General features: G+C 39.0%; 1 protein-coding gene across 3 annotated transcripts in view; it reads left to right on the top strand.

Annotated features, from left to right (window-relative positions):
- The window catches only part of ADCY1 (adenylate cyclase 1), a 161,238-nt gene that overhangs the window by 26,239 nt on the left and 119,230 nt on the right, over window positions 1-15,769 (top strand). The gene's annotated exons all lie outside the window — the stretch shown is intronic.

Raw genomic sequence — 15,769 nt, 5'->3', positions numbered from 1 at the left:
ATCTCCCATCCCTGGAAGTGTTCAAGTTGAATGGGGCTCTGAACAACATCGTCCCTGCCTACTGCAGGTTGGGTCCCTTTCAGCCCAATCCATCTTATGAGTCTATGATTCTATGGTCAGATCTGTGGTGGCAGGTTGCTCACCACAGTAATTACTGCTCCTGAGATGGGATGTGAGTGGTGGGGAAGATATTGTCTGTACCCTGCAGTGGTTCAGCTTCAAGGACTACTAAACCAGCTAACACTTTTGACGTGCTGTGAACTTAGGTTTTTGCACTATGAATTGTATTCTGTTCTAATTCAGAAATCCTTGGAAGGGCCAACACCAAGTGCAACAAACTCAAACTAGGTAGTCCACTGTAGACAACTCTGCAATGCTGCTATTTTCATCCTGACTAGTCATACCCTGGTTTCTACTGTCAGAGAAACAAGGGTAGAACTTAAGAGTCATGGTTCATTGGAGTGAATGGATGGCTGCTGTATAAAAATTGGACCTTATTTAATGATAAGTACATCATTAATCACTTGGCAATGGGTATATCTTTGAGTAAATGCTTAACTCAGAATTGCATAAAAGTTTGCATTTCTTCTGTTTCTAGCTTTGCAAACACTGTCCTTATTTCACCTTTTTTTTAATTAATATTTTATAAGAAGCATGTTGATAAAAATGTTAAATCCCTAGAGTAAACATTTAGATCCTTTCTGATAATTAATACCATTTGCACTTGGGAGGTGAGAGCTTTGCATATGTGTTTCCAGGAAGGTGGGAGTAATTTGCAGAAGCAGAGAATCATGATTCGCACTCACAGGAACACGTTACATGTGTTCATATTGCTGCAAGGGTTGGCTAAGCGCTTAATTAGAAAACCAAATAAAGCATGTCAAGGTGTATTTTGTATGAATGCATAAGCATCTCTGTCTCACTTGTGAAACCTTGGCTACAAGAAGTGAGAGTGGGCAATATGGCAGGGCAACATGAAAATTTGGGTTGAATTGTAATGAGAAGTAAATAAAAGTAAACAAGGGCTATTGCACTGATTTCTTATATTTTATATGTTTTGATTTTGTGATAATATTTGGGATGTCATGCTAAACTGGGATTAGGAACATGCATATAAAAACATATCTAAATATACACAGATCACAGAATCACACAAACATATCACTTTGCAGTGGATGATTTAGGAAATAAGTTTAAATTTAAACTCCTTTAAGTAGGTTAAGATATTCCCGTTATCTGATCAGTGAAATACAGTCATTGACCTATATTTGTGAGGAAATAATTTTTCTGAAAATGCTGTTCTGACTTGAAAAGGATAATTAGTGGAACATATCTGGCAGTCTAATTTGCATTTTAGATAACTCAGAATTATTAATTAACATGTTATACCCAGGCAAACTTCTAATTTCTGCAGAGAAGTATCTAGGCCTTCACAGCTTGAAAGGAGATAGCCAAAACCAACTATGTAACAAGGGATAACTGTATGGGATGAAAGGGATTTGCTCTCCTATGGATTTCCTACTGTGCTATTTCTAATCTCTTGACAGGGTTACAGGGCTAACCTCATTTCTTTCTCCCTGATCTCTTTCTAGTGTTGGTCTTGGTCCTTTGCAATGTGGTTTATCACAGTGGCATTTCATGATTCTGTTATATATTTGTATATATGCATAAAATATCTCCACAGTGAAAACGTCAGGTTGGCTATAGAAAACACTGTGAAACCACTTGTTTTTTTCAGAGGTAGCGTCTCACACCTCTCTGTGCAGTGATACAGATGCAGGGGATGTGTATAGCTACCAGGTGTGCATCAGCCACTACTTGCAGGTCAGCCAAAGTCCCTGTCCCATATCTTGTTACTCTGTAAATGGTTTCTCTTTTAGGTGATAGGAGTAGAAGACACCTTATGTTTTTCAGTATATTATTATTCCAACTTAATGTGCAGAGCATGGCATGCCACTATTCCCAGTGATAGCTTTTGAGAGCCTCAAGAGTCCTCTGCCTGGCTCTCTCTGGCTCAGTCTGTTCCACCAGTAGTTTGGTTCGATTTGTTTTTTCTCACTCCTCGAACTGCTGAGCAGGGTCTGTGCAATAGAGAAAACCTATCACTTGAGCTGCTAGATTCATTCAGTCAGTTTTATCATGAGGGCAGTGATGCCTGCATCCTTCTTGGAAGCCCGGGTGCAGAAACTGTCTCTTGTCTCAAAGAAGTCAAATGAATACTCACGTATTTGATAAAGGCAAACCCACAAAGTTCTTGCATGATATTTTGGTGATATTTTGTCCTAGGCTCCATCAACTACTTCTAACTGCATATGAAAAAACAATAGCTTGTGTATTTAATGCCAGAGTTGGTGGACCTGACATTAGCTTTCTTAATGATTCCAAGCCAAGCTCTGTTTCACAATACATCTGAATTCCTCAGCAGGTTTGCCTGCTGTTCGACAAAGAAAGCTGGAGCTGTGGGAATAAGTGAAGGGTTTGTGGTGTTTTTTAATAAAAGTTGCACAGCAGTTGAATTAAATATTGCTGAATCGGAACTGTGTCTCTTTGCAAGAGACATTTGATTTTTGTACTCCTCCCCTGGGGTGCTTATTTAAATAGAAAAATGTCATCAAAATACTGCATGATACTCATAACCTTCAGCAACTGCTAAAAAAATTGATTTTGAGCTTTGATCTTTTGTGAAGAATTACTTCATCTGGGAATTCTGGGTTTGACTGTTTCACTTCTTAACTCTTTATGTGATCTCTGTGGTGATTTGGCCCCTGTCACCAGGCACTGTGGTTAGCTGGTCTGTTTGTTTCTGTCAGTTCCAGAAAGGGATGGCTGACTTGCCTTCTTTCCTAGGTGGCTCATACCAATACTGTTTCCATCATCTATATTGGATGATTGATCTGTGGATCTTGGATTTTAGTTATGTGATTGGATTTTTCAAATGAACACGAGCTAACTGGCAGTATCATTCTTGTCCGTCTGCCTTTTAGGTCTTAGAAATAGGCAGGCTGTCTACTGCTTGTCTGTCTATCTATGCTTAGAGCACGGACAGGAACATTTTTTTGTTTGTAACTGTATTTTTTACTTGTGGCTTCATGACTGCAGACTTGATGGTAGCCTTCCAATACTTGCACCTGTAATTTAAGAGCTTTTACTGTATTTTCACTGAACCTGTAAACATCATCATGAATATTATAGTATAGCCTACCATTATTAGGAAGGCACTTTATTGTCAATGAGGAGGTACAGAGACAAAGCAAACAATCAATGTGATCAAAGCAATGTCCAATTTATTATTTAAATCAGTTAACTTCTATACAGTTTAGTTTGTTCAGGGTACATGCTCACAACACGGTGATTGGATAGCTCCGTCTGTGCACGCGTCTAATGTCTTCAGTTCATTGGACCTGATGTTCTGTCCACGTGACCTGAAATCATTCTTGGCATGCAAAGCCCTTCCTAATTAATCTGCCTTTAGGGGCTTTCCGAAATCTGCAGGTGTTTCATTATCTCCAGTTTCTCAAGGCTTTCTTACTATAAACATACTATGTTCTCAAATCATATAACTAGACACGCAGCTAACAAGTATAAACATTGCATATTTTCACACAGTCTATAAGTATAAACAATACACCGCTTGTCACTTCTAAAATCATGGCAAGCAAGGCCTACAGAGTGCAGGAAAAATTTTTCAGAGAAATCTCTCTGTTCCGGCCACACTTTATATGCATATAGTTTACAATAATAGTATGAAATATTTAGAACTTTCATGAAAAAAGTAAAATATTACCTCATAGATTTATTTCTACTTTGGGCCCAGCCATATTCTTCCCTGAAATCCAGTAACGGAATTCCCTCTGTTTTCAGCTGGGGATAAAACACCCTCACGAAAAAAAAAAAAAAAAAAAAAAAAAACCCAACAGACTGAAAACCTAATGTTCCTTCTCTCAGCTTTCTTCCCAGAAACACCTACCTGTTTTTAAGGAAATACTTAGCTTTTCTCTCTTATACTCTTAGTTCTGTGCAATTTCCCAAAGCTTTCTACTGCAGCCTTCAGACTACAGCTCTGATACATTTTGCTTTTTCTCCTTATAGTTAATTGTTTTCCATTCCCGCATATTTAGAATCTTTCAGGTGATGCCTTAAGCCAAGGTCGCGGGTTCGTTCCCCATACGGGCCACCAACTGTTGCTGTGGGATTTAAGAGCAGTTAATTAAGGGTGAGATAAGAAAGGGTTTACTTTGCCAAGGCAAAGATGTTACAAGACGCACGCCGGCCGTGCCTGAGATGTTACATTTTATAATACCATCCATCCAATCCCAGATGTGTCCACCCTGTGGCCTTTACTCTGGACCGCCCCAGGTCCACCCCCTGAAAATGAGTCGGGGGGCTTTTTGGGACCCCCTGTTCATCCCATCTTCACCATCATCAGAGCACAAAGGGTACATAATTACCTAATTCTTGACCGTGTTCTGTGGTTTAGGCCCTGATATGCTGTTCCGCCAACAATCTAGGCCTTACCTTGACAAATGTCTAAACATTTCTGCTGTATTCGAGAGTAGGATTGATATAGGGAGCATAGAATGGGGTAAGAGGGTTAAGGAATGTGTAAACAAGGGTGCTAGAGGGAAAGGGATAAGGGACAAGGGACAAAGGAGGGAGGGTTGCTGCTTTTAGAGTCTACTTCTACTACTTATAAAGCTTACAAGTCTTACAAATATTAGAGAAATAAAAAAAAAACCATTAGGGGCTTAAGGCATCACAGGAGAGCCTTTAGAACCTTTCAGAATGTGGATCCAGTGCAGTGGATCCAAAACTTTCCCACTCCACAGACTACACAGTAGCAGTAGACAGTTACTGTACTTAGTATAGTTGGTACACAGTACCAACTTTACTTAGTCCACAGTTGGTTTCTGTCTGGAGGCTGGAGGTATTTGCCTGCCGTACCTGTTTCTACATGGGAAGCATGGATGAGACCTGTGCTGTTGGGGGACCAAATGTCTAAGAAATCACTGCCAGGTTTAGAATTAGAATGGACTATTCTCCTGAGGTGGATGTTCTTGACAGAGCTGAGGCTTAGCAAAGTATTCACTCCACCTTACTATTTTGTACCTGTAGTGTTAAATAAACTTGACTTTTGAAGTTCCTTTCCTATTTTTTTTTGCCACTGTAACTAAATGCACTAAGCATCTTTAAAGTCAGCACCTGCATAATTGTCACCTGCCTCCCTGTGGAAATAACCAAGACCAACATTTTATGATTTAATAACAATATCTGTGGCATCTTGCTTAACTAATTTTGTTTAGTTGGAACATGTTTCCATGCAGTGATTCTCATGTTGCTTACTGTTGAAAAAGCATGTGATCTCTCAAGGGGCAGAATTTTGAAAAATAAGATTGTTTGTATATAATGGGTTATTTTTGGCCAGGAGAGTTCTCAGAGCCAGTTAAACTTGTGACTGCTGACACAGGACTGGAAAAAGAGTCAGCAGAAAGTAGCATCTGCTTCAGCTGGCCCAAGCTGCCTTGGTGCTCTCCCCCCCCACACACTTTCCATTTAATGCGTGTGTAGCAGCACTAATGAGGACATAGTGCAGAGCTTAAAGAATCTGTTCAAATACTGAAACCGGAAGCAATACAGCTACAGCAGCACAATATTGCACCTGGAGGGATAAACTCTCTGAAGAGAGAGTTTCAAGTCTCTCAAATAGAGATACTGCACTTCTGTGGATAAAGAGTTTTTCAGAGCTCAGATGGTGTTGTTTCCAGTGCTGGGCTCAGGAAACATCCAAGCACTGGTCAACCTTATGACCTTTGAAGGGTGTTGGTGACTGGTTCTCTATTTGAATTGTGCAAAGAAGTCTAACTCACTAAACAAACCAATTTGTTTTTTGCTAAAATGTTGCATTGCTAGATCAAATTATTGATCCACTTATAGTATCCTACTTCTATCAGTAGTCGTGCCTTTATTACTCAAAATACCATACCAGATTATGCATTCACTGCTTACTAAAAAAACCCAGATAACCGATGGCAATCCTTACCAGTCCTTCAAAGGACAGCAGTCATGAATAGTTGCTGCATAATGTTGTATTACCAGAGGCAGCAATAGCTAGGTTTCATTAATTGTGCAATTATACAGGTGATGAGTTAGATGTATTGGTCCATTCGAAAGCATTGTAAGACTTAGAGAAATTATTTTGCTTAGTGTATTGCTGAAAAGCTGCTACTTGAGGTGAAACACAGTAGTTGCTTAACAGCTGGAAGATTCCTATAATCAACTGAACTTATGGGGATAATTTGGGCAGGCAAAAATGTAATTACTTGGTGTATTTTCTACACTGAGCTCATTACACAGTGCCTTACAGTGGAAAAATGTCTCACTCACTGTCCCTGTTAGCACAGGTCTGTAAGGGTGTTATTGTATATAATTTATATAATCTTAACACAATTACAAATATATCTGAGGAATGGTTATCTAGCCTAGTTTGAAGATTAGCCTGGAATTTGTGTCTCACTGTGGCTGATTGGAGATTGTTAGCTTGGAGTCTCCTCCTTGGGATACTGCCCCTTTTAGATTTGAATTTAAGAATGAGGTTAAGTTTACAGCGCACCGGTCGATGGTCTGTTTGGCATTCTGCGCTGGGCATCACATGGGTGTTGGTGGACTACAGATACCTCTCCTATAACACTCTGGCACCATATTAAAAACAGCATCCAGCAGTCCTCTGAAGAAACCTTAGGGTTCTCCCTCAAGAAGAACAAGGACTGGTTCAATGAAAACAATCAAGAGATCCAGGAATTGTTGAGGAAGAAGAGAACCGCTCATCAAGCACACCTTGCACTGCCATCCTGTCATGCAAGAAAAACAGCCTTTTGCATTACATGCAGCAAACTCCAACAGAAACTCCATGACATCCAGAACAAGTGCTGGATCAGTCTAGCTGAAAAAACTCAATTGTGCGCAGATATGGGTGATCACAGAGGATTCTATGAGGCCCTGAAAACAGCATACAGGCCTACATACCAAGTCCAAAGCCCTCTACTCAGCGCTGATGGTCAAACACTTCTTACAGATAAAACCTCCATTCTGAATCGATGGTCTGAACACTTTCAGACCCTTTTCAGTGCCAACCATGTAGTCCAAGACGCAGCCATTCAGTCCATCACACAACAACCAGTGAAGTATGAATTGGATACTGCCCCCACTTTAGGAGAAACCCTCAAGGCCATACAGCAGGTGAAAATTGGCAAGGCAGCTGGGGTTGATGGAATTCCACCTGAAGTCTGGAAACATGGGGCCTTGCACTCCATGCTAAATTTCACGAGTTCTTACTACGCTGTTGAGAACTAGGTGAACTACCATCAGATTTTCGAGATACAGTCATCATCACCTTGTATAAGAAGAAAGGTATTAAATCAGACTATTCAAATTACCGTGGTATTACTCTCCTCTCCACTGCTGGCAAAATCCAGTCAAGAATACTCTTGAACAGACTAATACCTGCTATAGCAGAAGGAATTCTACCTGAAAGTCAATGTGGTTTCAGAGCCAACAGGAGTACCACAGACATGGTGTTTGTTCTCAGACAACTGCAAGAGAAGTATAGGGAACAGAACAAAGATCTCTGTGTAACCTTTGTTGACCTCACCAAGGCTTTCGATACTGTGAGCAGAAGAGGTCTATGGCAGATTTTGGAACGATTAGGTTGTTCCCAAGTTCCTCAAAATGATCATCTCACTCCATGAGGATCAACACGGCCAAGTCAGATATGGCAATGCACTTTCTGAGCCCTTTCTAATAACTAATGGTGTGAAACAAGGCTGCGTTCTCGCACCAACCCTATTCACAACCTTTTCAGCATGATGCTCCAAAGGGCATTGGCTGACCTCAATGATCAGGACGGTATCTACATTAGATATCATACTGATGGAAGCCTATTCAACCTAAGGCGACTGAAGGCCCACACTAAGACCTTAAACCATCTTGTCCGGGAGCTGCTTTATGCTGATGATGCTGCCCTTGTTGCCCACACAGAAGCAGCTCTGCAGCGTTTAACATCCTGCTTTGCAGACGCTGCTGAGCTCTTTGGGCTGGAAGTCAGTTTAAAGAAAACAGAAGTTCTCTATCAACCTGCACCTCAGGAAGTCTTCCATCATCCCCGTATCTCCATTGGCGAATCAGAGCTCAAATCAGTCCAGCAATTTAATTACCTAGGCAGCCTCATCTCCTCGGATGGTAAGGTTGACGGAGAGATAGACAACAGGTTAGCAAAGGCATATAGTGCTTTCGGAAAGCTTCATAAAAGAGTTTGTAGAAATAAACACTTGAAGAAAAGTACAAAGATCACTGTTTACAGAGCCATAGTGCTGTCTACTCTCTTATATGGATCTGAGTCATGGGTCACCTACCGCCACCACCTGCGACTCCTAGAACGTTTCCATCAACGCTGCCTTTGTACAATCCTAAACATCCACTGGTCAGATTATATAACCAATACATCTGTTCTAGAGCAAGCAGCAGGCACAAGTATTGAGGTCATGTTGCTGAGAACACAGCTGCGTTGGGCAGGACACGTCTCCAGGATGAAGGACCACCACCTCCCTAAGATCTTGCTTTATGGTGAACTTGCCACCTTCTGCAGCAAGAGAGGAGCCCCGAAGAAAAGATACAAGGACTCCCTGAAACAACATCTCAGCCTTGGCCATATTGATCAACATAACTGGTCTACTCTGGCCTCCAATTGCCATCTATAACGCTGCTGATGCCTTTGAGAACGCACGCAGGATCACTCTTGAGGAGAAAAGACAACGCAGAAAGAATCGTGTCTTGCAGAATTTACCACCTAAGGAGTCTTTCTGCTGTGCCTTTTGTAATTGGACATGCCTATCTTGTATTGGCCTTTTTAGCCACCAGCGTGCTTGCAACAAACGTGGATAGAGACCTTTCCCTAATCTTCATTCGCGAAGCCCAGCCATGATTGACAAATATATATTAACATGAATAAAGTTATCTAGAGTTCTTTAAAAAACTTGAATCTCAGTTCTTGTGTTTAGTGAATTCTATCAAAATAGGCCTGTTAGTTATTCAAAATGAAAATTTGCCTCTTTTAAAGAATGTGTTTGGTTTTTTGGGGTTTTTTTCCCCCAACATGCCAAAGGAAAGCAATATAGCAAATGCAACATTATACAAGCCAGAGCTTAAAATAACTTTAAAAATATTAAAGACATGTAGATAGGCTGGCAATAGTAACATAAGTGTAGTAGCTAAGTCTTCAGAATATTGTGTGGAAGCCTAAGGTACTAAAGCAGAAAGCATGCTATCATTCTGACTTTCATGTAGATACATAAGTAACCCAGATTGTGTTAAGTGACTACTGGCAGAATTTAGGTCATTATAGGGCTGGACTTGATGATCTCAGAGGTCTTTTCCAACCCAGTTGATTCTATGACTATGTTGCTGATTACAGACTATGCATTTGGGCTTTTAGAGACAGTCAAAGTAATTGCACTGGGGCAATTGTTAATGTCTCAATGTAAAGAGCAGGGTTATATCTCTAAAGTTGACAGAACTCTGTATGAACATCATGGATTTTGTCTCTGACTAGAGTTTTAGCTGGCATTTGGACTCAATGAAATATACTGATAGATGCTGAAGATGCCTAAAAGGGAACAGAAGTAGTGTTCCTGAGATTTTTGCTGTTGTTAGTTCAGATAAATTTTTAAATAAAAATACCTACTGAGACAGACTTCATGTTCACAGGCATACCTTTCCTCTAAAAGCATTGCATTGCCTTTCCCCTGGCTCTTCTTTTCCTGCAGATTCTGTTGTTTTTCACAGTTTTTATCACTTTGCCTAATATAAAACCAATAGTTTGGTAATGGCACACCAGATTTTTGCAGGAATGGCTAGGATTCCTACAGCTGTGGACCCAGCAATCTGATCCCCCTCATTTGGGGATTTGTTTTAGAATCTGTTTCACTGATAATTCAATAAAAGAGAGATTCCCTGTTCCTTGTAAATAAAAATAGTTCCTCCTTCTGGAATCAAACTACTGTAGATTTTCTGGTTTGCTTGTTTTGATTTCTTTTTTCGTTTTACCCTGCAAGGGTAGCTCTAACTGCTTTGTGCTTACTTGTACATTGTACATTGACAGTTACTTTTCAAACCAAGTATTAGGTCATAAAAACATTTAGGAATGCTTCTCTTTCTGTTAGTTCCCCATTTAGCTGCTTCGAGAAGCAGTCATTTATGGAGTCTCAACGTTTGCCTTAGTTTCATGGCCCAGTGCAACAGTTACTGAGTCTGCATGGGAATGACAAGAGCATCCCTTTAGTTCATATTCTAAGCTTCTCTGAGAGCTGCCAGGTGAATGAACCATATTCCCTCATTCCATCCTCCTCAGGCTGTGATAGTATTGCCCTAAGAATATTGTTTGCTTACATAAGTATAAAATTTTAATCCATGGAGATTCTGTTACATCCTGATGCAGTTAAATTAATCACCTGGTTGGGATGCATCCTTCCTTTGATTCATAGCACCACTTCTGTGACCTTTCCTCTGTTCTCTTTTTCTTGTGTATTTTGCACCTTGGAAATACAGTGACCCACTGAATATTTTCTTTTTTGTATCCTTCTGACATGATATATCTTACTCGGTTTTAATTCAGTCCAGCTCCTCCTTCTGTATCAGCATAGAAGCACACACCCATTTGTTCTGATACCTACTTGCTACACTGTTTAGAGGGGACATGATTGGTTCAAGCTATTTGTTTCATTGTTTTATTTGCTTCATTGTTTATCCATGCAACTGTCCTTAGTTTAAGTCATTTTTTTGTTACATCACCTGCTAAGGATGTGAAGTCTTGAATTGTGTGATCTTCCAGCTCCTCAAAATTCTCCAGTTCTTTTGTTTTGTTTTCACTAATTTTATATTTTGGTGAAGTTCATCCTGCTTACAAGAATTCATCCTGTTCCAAAATTACTAATTCAACACTGAATTCTTCACTGAATTTACACTATCACCTCAACTTTTATGTATCCCACAATGCAGTATTTGATGTTCTTCTAAAAAGTACTTCAGATGACTTCATTGAGAGAATTAGGATCAGATCACTGGTATTTAGTTCTGAAGGCAGGAGAACTATCACTAATGAATCTGCGTAAGTTAGGATTTTTCACAGAAGAGTGTATGAGCTGCTATGGTGTATACTTTGTCAGATCATTGGGGCAATCACCCAAGAAAATTTTTGTAGGGTTTGACATAGAAGATTTTTTTTAATTATTTTTAACCACATATCAAAACATGCATAAAAATTGTTATTAATCATAACATTAAAGCAAACTTTTCATTAGAACAATCTAATATGCACAACTCTTTTCAGTGTCATAAAAATTAATATAACTAGTATTATGCAGTTGCTGCAAAAATATATTTTTATTCTTAAGTACATAAATTTAAAAAAAAAAATGGAGAAGCTGTAGTGTAATATTGAATAGTGTGAAATAATGTTTACTTACCTGCATTTCTGGTCAAAAAAAAATTTCTAAATGTTGCATAATTATTATGTAGCTTTAATTCAATACCACATACCTTTTTTAAATCTCTTTTTACAGACTTGCAATTTCCAGGATTGTTTCTGACATCATTATATAATGATTTAGGAACTACTTAGTATAGGAACTACTTAGAAACTACTACAACTATCAGCAAACATTAGAAAATATTAAAATGGTTGACAAGTTATTGAATGACTAGGTAATGAATATTTTAATCTTTCTTTAGGCATCAAAGCTTTGCTGTGAAGTAATTAGCATTTCTCAGACTTTTCTGTATATTGTAGCTTGCTCATACACAGAGTGTAACCTACAGTACTATATTTGTTTTTATTATGAACTCCTCTTAAACACATTTACACTTAGTATCATTCAACACATACCTCTGTGATGTGTCATCTTTTTCTCTACCTGTGCAATCTTAATGATACAAGTCCTTTGACACTTATAGGGCAGTGGATCACTTCAAAAAAGTAATCTCTATTTTTTGCTGTACTGGGAAGAGTGGGGGGTATGTGGAGGGAATAAAAAGCCTGATTCTCTTGTCTGTGTTCTCGTAACGCGTCTTGTGTTTTTAAGACCATAAACTACAGTGGAAAGTGTGCTAACTAGAGCTGATCCAAAGTAACCTCTCCCAAAATGCACCTAGTGTGGGCATCCTGACCACTACCTCTTTCCAACTACAGGTCCAGACCTGTTGGGCATTTTGTTTGCTGTTGTAACCATAGTCAAATACTGTCCTGGATTTATTTTGCAGCTTTGGGGGCAGACAACATGCAAAGCCTGCACCAGAAGGTGTCAAAAATACAGGAGCTCTGTAGAGTACATGCCCTATTCTATACTTATTATTTCTTTGTTTCTTTGTGCAATAAAGAGTACAATCAGCAAACCCTTACAAAGGGATTTGTGTACAGTTAAGAAAGATGTAATATGACATAATTTGACATATTGCAGTAGTTACAATTGACTTTCAGTATTTTGTTACCAGTGAACAGCTTGCTTTGGGGCTGAACATATTGTCTCTCCCTTCTCATTTATTTTGAAGCAGGAGAAGAAATGTTCAGAGTTCTCAATAATTTGGTTAAATTCCACTCTTGTCTTTTCCAGGGCATAAAATTCTGTTGTTTGCAATCTTTTATAAGATGTATGTGGAAATAGCACCATTTATCTTAAGATTGCATGATCTTAATTTGATGGGCCATCTTAAGCTAACCAGAACTGACAAGACATTCAAAGCAGGAAATAGACCCACTAGACAGTTTATAGGAAGGAGGACTTGAAATGAAAGTTGGGATGAGTTTCTGAGAATTTTATTAGGTATAGGAGCTAAAAAAACCCAAAAACCAGGAAGGTATCTCATTCACAATTCAAAGAAAAGCAGTCCAAAATCTTTACCTACCTCTTTCATTCAAATAAAAGATATCCCAAACCTCTGTCTAATGCAGAAGAACAAAATACAACATAGGCAGAAAATGAAAATTAAAATAGGAAAAAAATCCAAACACCAAACAAAAGAAAAAGGAAGAATAAAAATAGCATGGTCTTCAAGATTGTACTGATTTGGTATCATATCTGAAATTTTAGCCCCCTTATTATTTTTCTGCTCTTCTGCTCAGAGTAGGCATGTTTCAGTTCCCATTTTTCTCATTATTTTACTTCTTTCTTTTTTTTGTTTTCCCTTTTCTCCCATTTAATCCTCCTCTTCCAAAACCATACTTGATTTATATCCTGTTATCTCTTACACTCCTCAAGGTTTGTGAGTTAATACTTTGATTTATTTCTGCAGTTCAACTCAGCGTTTTTAAGTGATTGGTATTCACAATATTGTGATTTTTTTTTCCAAAATCTTTTTTTCATTAAAATGATGCTACATTAAAACAGAACCAGAAAATTTACATATGACAAGAAGATCATATAGTGCAAGAATTTATTAATCTTGTGCCCTCATGATATGTCTTTAAAAGCACTGTTTTGCTCACAAAATTAGCGTATTATTATTTCTAAGGTTCTGATCCAGCAATGGGGTTTGTATGAATCAGTTTGGAACACTACCCAAATTCCCAACCACAGAATCATGCCTCCATTTTTTCACACACTCAGACTATTTTTAATCATTACCACATAGAGATTTCAACAATAAATTTGACTTTTTTAAGATCACTAATTGAAAATTAGTAGAGTTTGGTACTTTGATCCTAAATCTTTAGATTTTTTTTAGCTTCTTTTGAAATAATAGACTGATAAAATAATTTGTTAAATACAGTCATTGAACAGAGGTATATTCTCTTGTTTTCCTAATGAGTCTGTCCATGAAGTGCAAATGTGACTGGAATATTTGTTTTTAACATCTTCCATCAATTTCTTTTTGATCAGTTGACTAGTGACATACTGTGTAGCTGGTTTCTCATTACAAAAGTAATTTCCAAAGTTGAACAAGAAAATGGCTAGCACTCTCCATCTCTTCTTAAGTTACTCCTTTGCAACTCTGACAGTATTAAAGCTCTCAAACGCTGACACTGACAGAAGATACTGTAGTTTAAATGACTGCAGAGTGAAAATCTTATTATCTGTAGAGACAGCTCTTGCAAGTTGTAAAGCACAATAGGAGAAAAGTAACCAGGCTTTGTGTAATAGAACATGGTTTCCTCAAGGCAAACACTTTCATCTTTTCAGGACAATTGACCAGAAGTGACATCATTCACCAACTGCTTCAACTGTCTGCATGGAGTCGAAAAAAAAAAGCGATACAAGAGGACATTTGTCAGGTCTAGCAGGCAATCTTTCTGGTGCAAGGGGAAACCAACTGAGATCAGTTTAGTCCTAATGCAGTCATGTTTTCACTTAACAGTGCACAGACAGCCAGGGCAACAGCATATGTACTTTTTCCTCTCTTTATCTGTCTGGTTTCATTCATCTGGAAAAGGACCAGGTGTTTCAGCTTTGAGAGAGAACCAAGGTCTCACAGCTCAGTCATTCAATTTAATTTGGAGGTGATTTGTTAGAAGACTACTGTATACTTCTAGACATTTTTTGTGCAAACTTTTTTTAGTGGCCTAAAAGAAATATGACATTCTGTACTTGATATGAAAAATGTGTAACTGACACTGCTTGGGTCACCAATAATGACTTGATTTTACTATCTAGGATCCTCAGTAATGTATTTCAGTATGATTTCCTGACCATGAGTTCATTACAGTGTAATATTTGGGCAGCTGCTTGACCTTAATCTGTGTTTATTTTCTCATCTGTGATATGTTTGTGATTATACTGACATATACTGACTTGGGAACCTGCTTGTATCCATGGCTGTCTCCCAGACCTCTAAAAAATAGTGCAAAGCTAAATCCGAAAAAAGCACTTAAAGGTTTTAAGGATAGGTGTTGCGTTTCCTAGGTTTTATGTACCCAACCTTCCAGGAGTAAAATTCAAGTTCTCTTTAGAAATAGCCTGTGTACAGCACAGGAGACCACCATTTCAGTAGCAAATAGATGGTGCAGTGCTGTGCAGCATGTATAATAAGCCCTGGGAATAGTACCTCATACCCAGTAGCACAGTTTCTAGGCTTGACAAGACCAAGCTTGAACCATGGGAGAGCAGAGCTCAGACTTGGAAAACCCCTGTTTTGTCACCAGCTCTATTACTGGCCAGCAGAATGAGCCCTCCACTCCAGCCCTGCTTGTTGGCAAAGCTTTGTAGAGCACTTTTGAATTTTCACAGAAAACACTTTGACAACTAAACTAAAGCTGCCAACTGAGAGAACCTGAGTGAAAAGCTGGAAACACATACCAGCTGCCAGAATGTGCAGGAGCTCAACTCATAGCTGCCATTCTTCAGTAAGCCAGGTCTGTAAGAAGGACATTGTGGAGTACATTTTATGTGTATAACCAGACCATGCCACAGGATCACGAGGCACCAGTGAGTTCAGGGAGCATGGCTGGAAGTCTTGGAAGGAGGCTGTCCCACTCAGACTGGGCAGACTTCCTCCTGGCTTGTTACACGAACAATCTGAAAATGTGGCTCTCCTTGCTGAACTGAAGCTGTGGCCTCATTTTGCATCTATAGTCTAAGAGCAGGTTCTCTAGACAAGAAATACTTCCTGTCTGCAGCAGCCAGGCGCCAGACTGAGGCTGCTACATGCAGTTTCTCAGCCATGCACAGAACTCAAATGAAGAAAAATTGCACTTAAGATCTGAAGGTCCAGTCACCTAGCAACTATGGTA

This window comes from Pipra filicauda, unplaced genomic scaffold (assembly GCF_003945595.2).
Source record: "Pipra filicauda isolate LSUMZ 115617 unplaced genomic scaffold, ASM394559v2 scaffold444_size547326_pilon, whole genome shotgun sequence".
NCBI lineage: Eukaryota > Metazoa > Chordata > Aves > Passeriformes > Pipridae > Pipra > Pipra filicauda.
The sequence above is the reverse complement of the archived record's forward strand: the minus strand, read 5'-3'. Positions and strand labels throughout refer to the sequence as shown.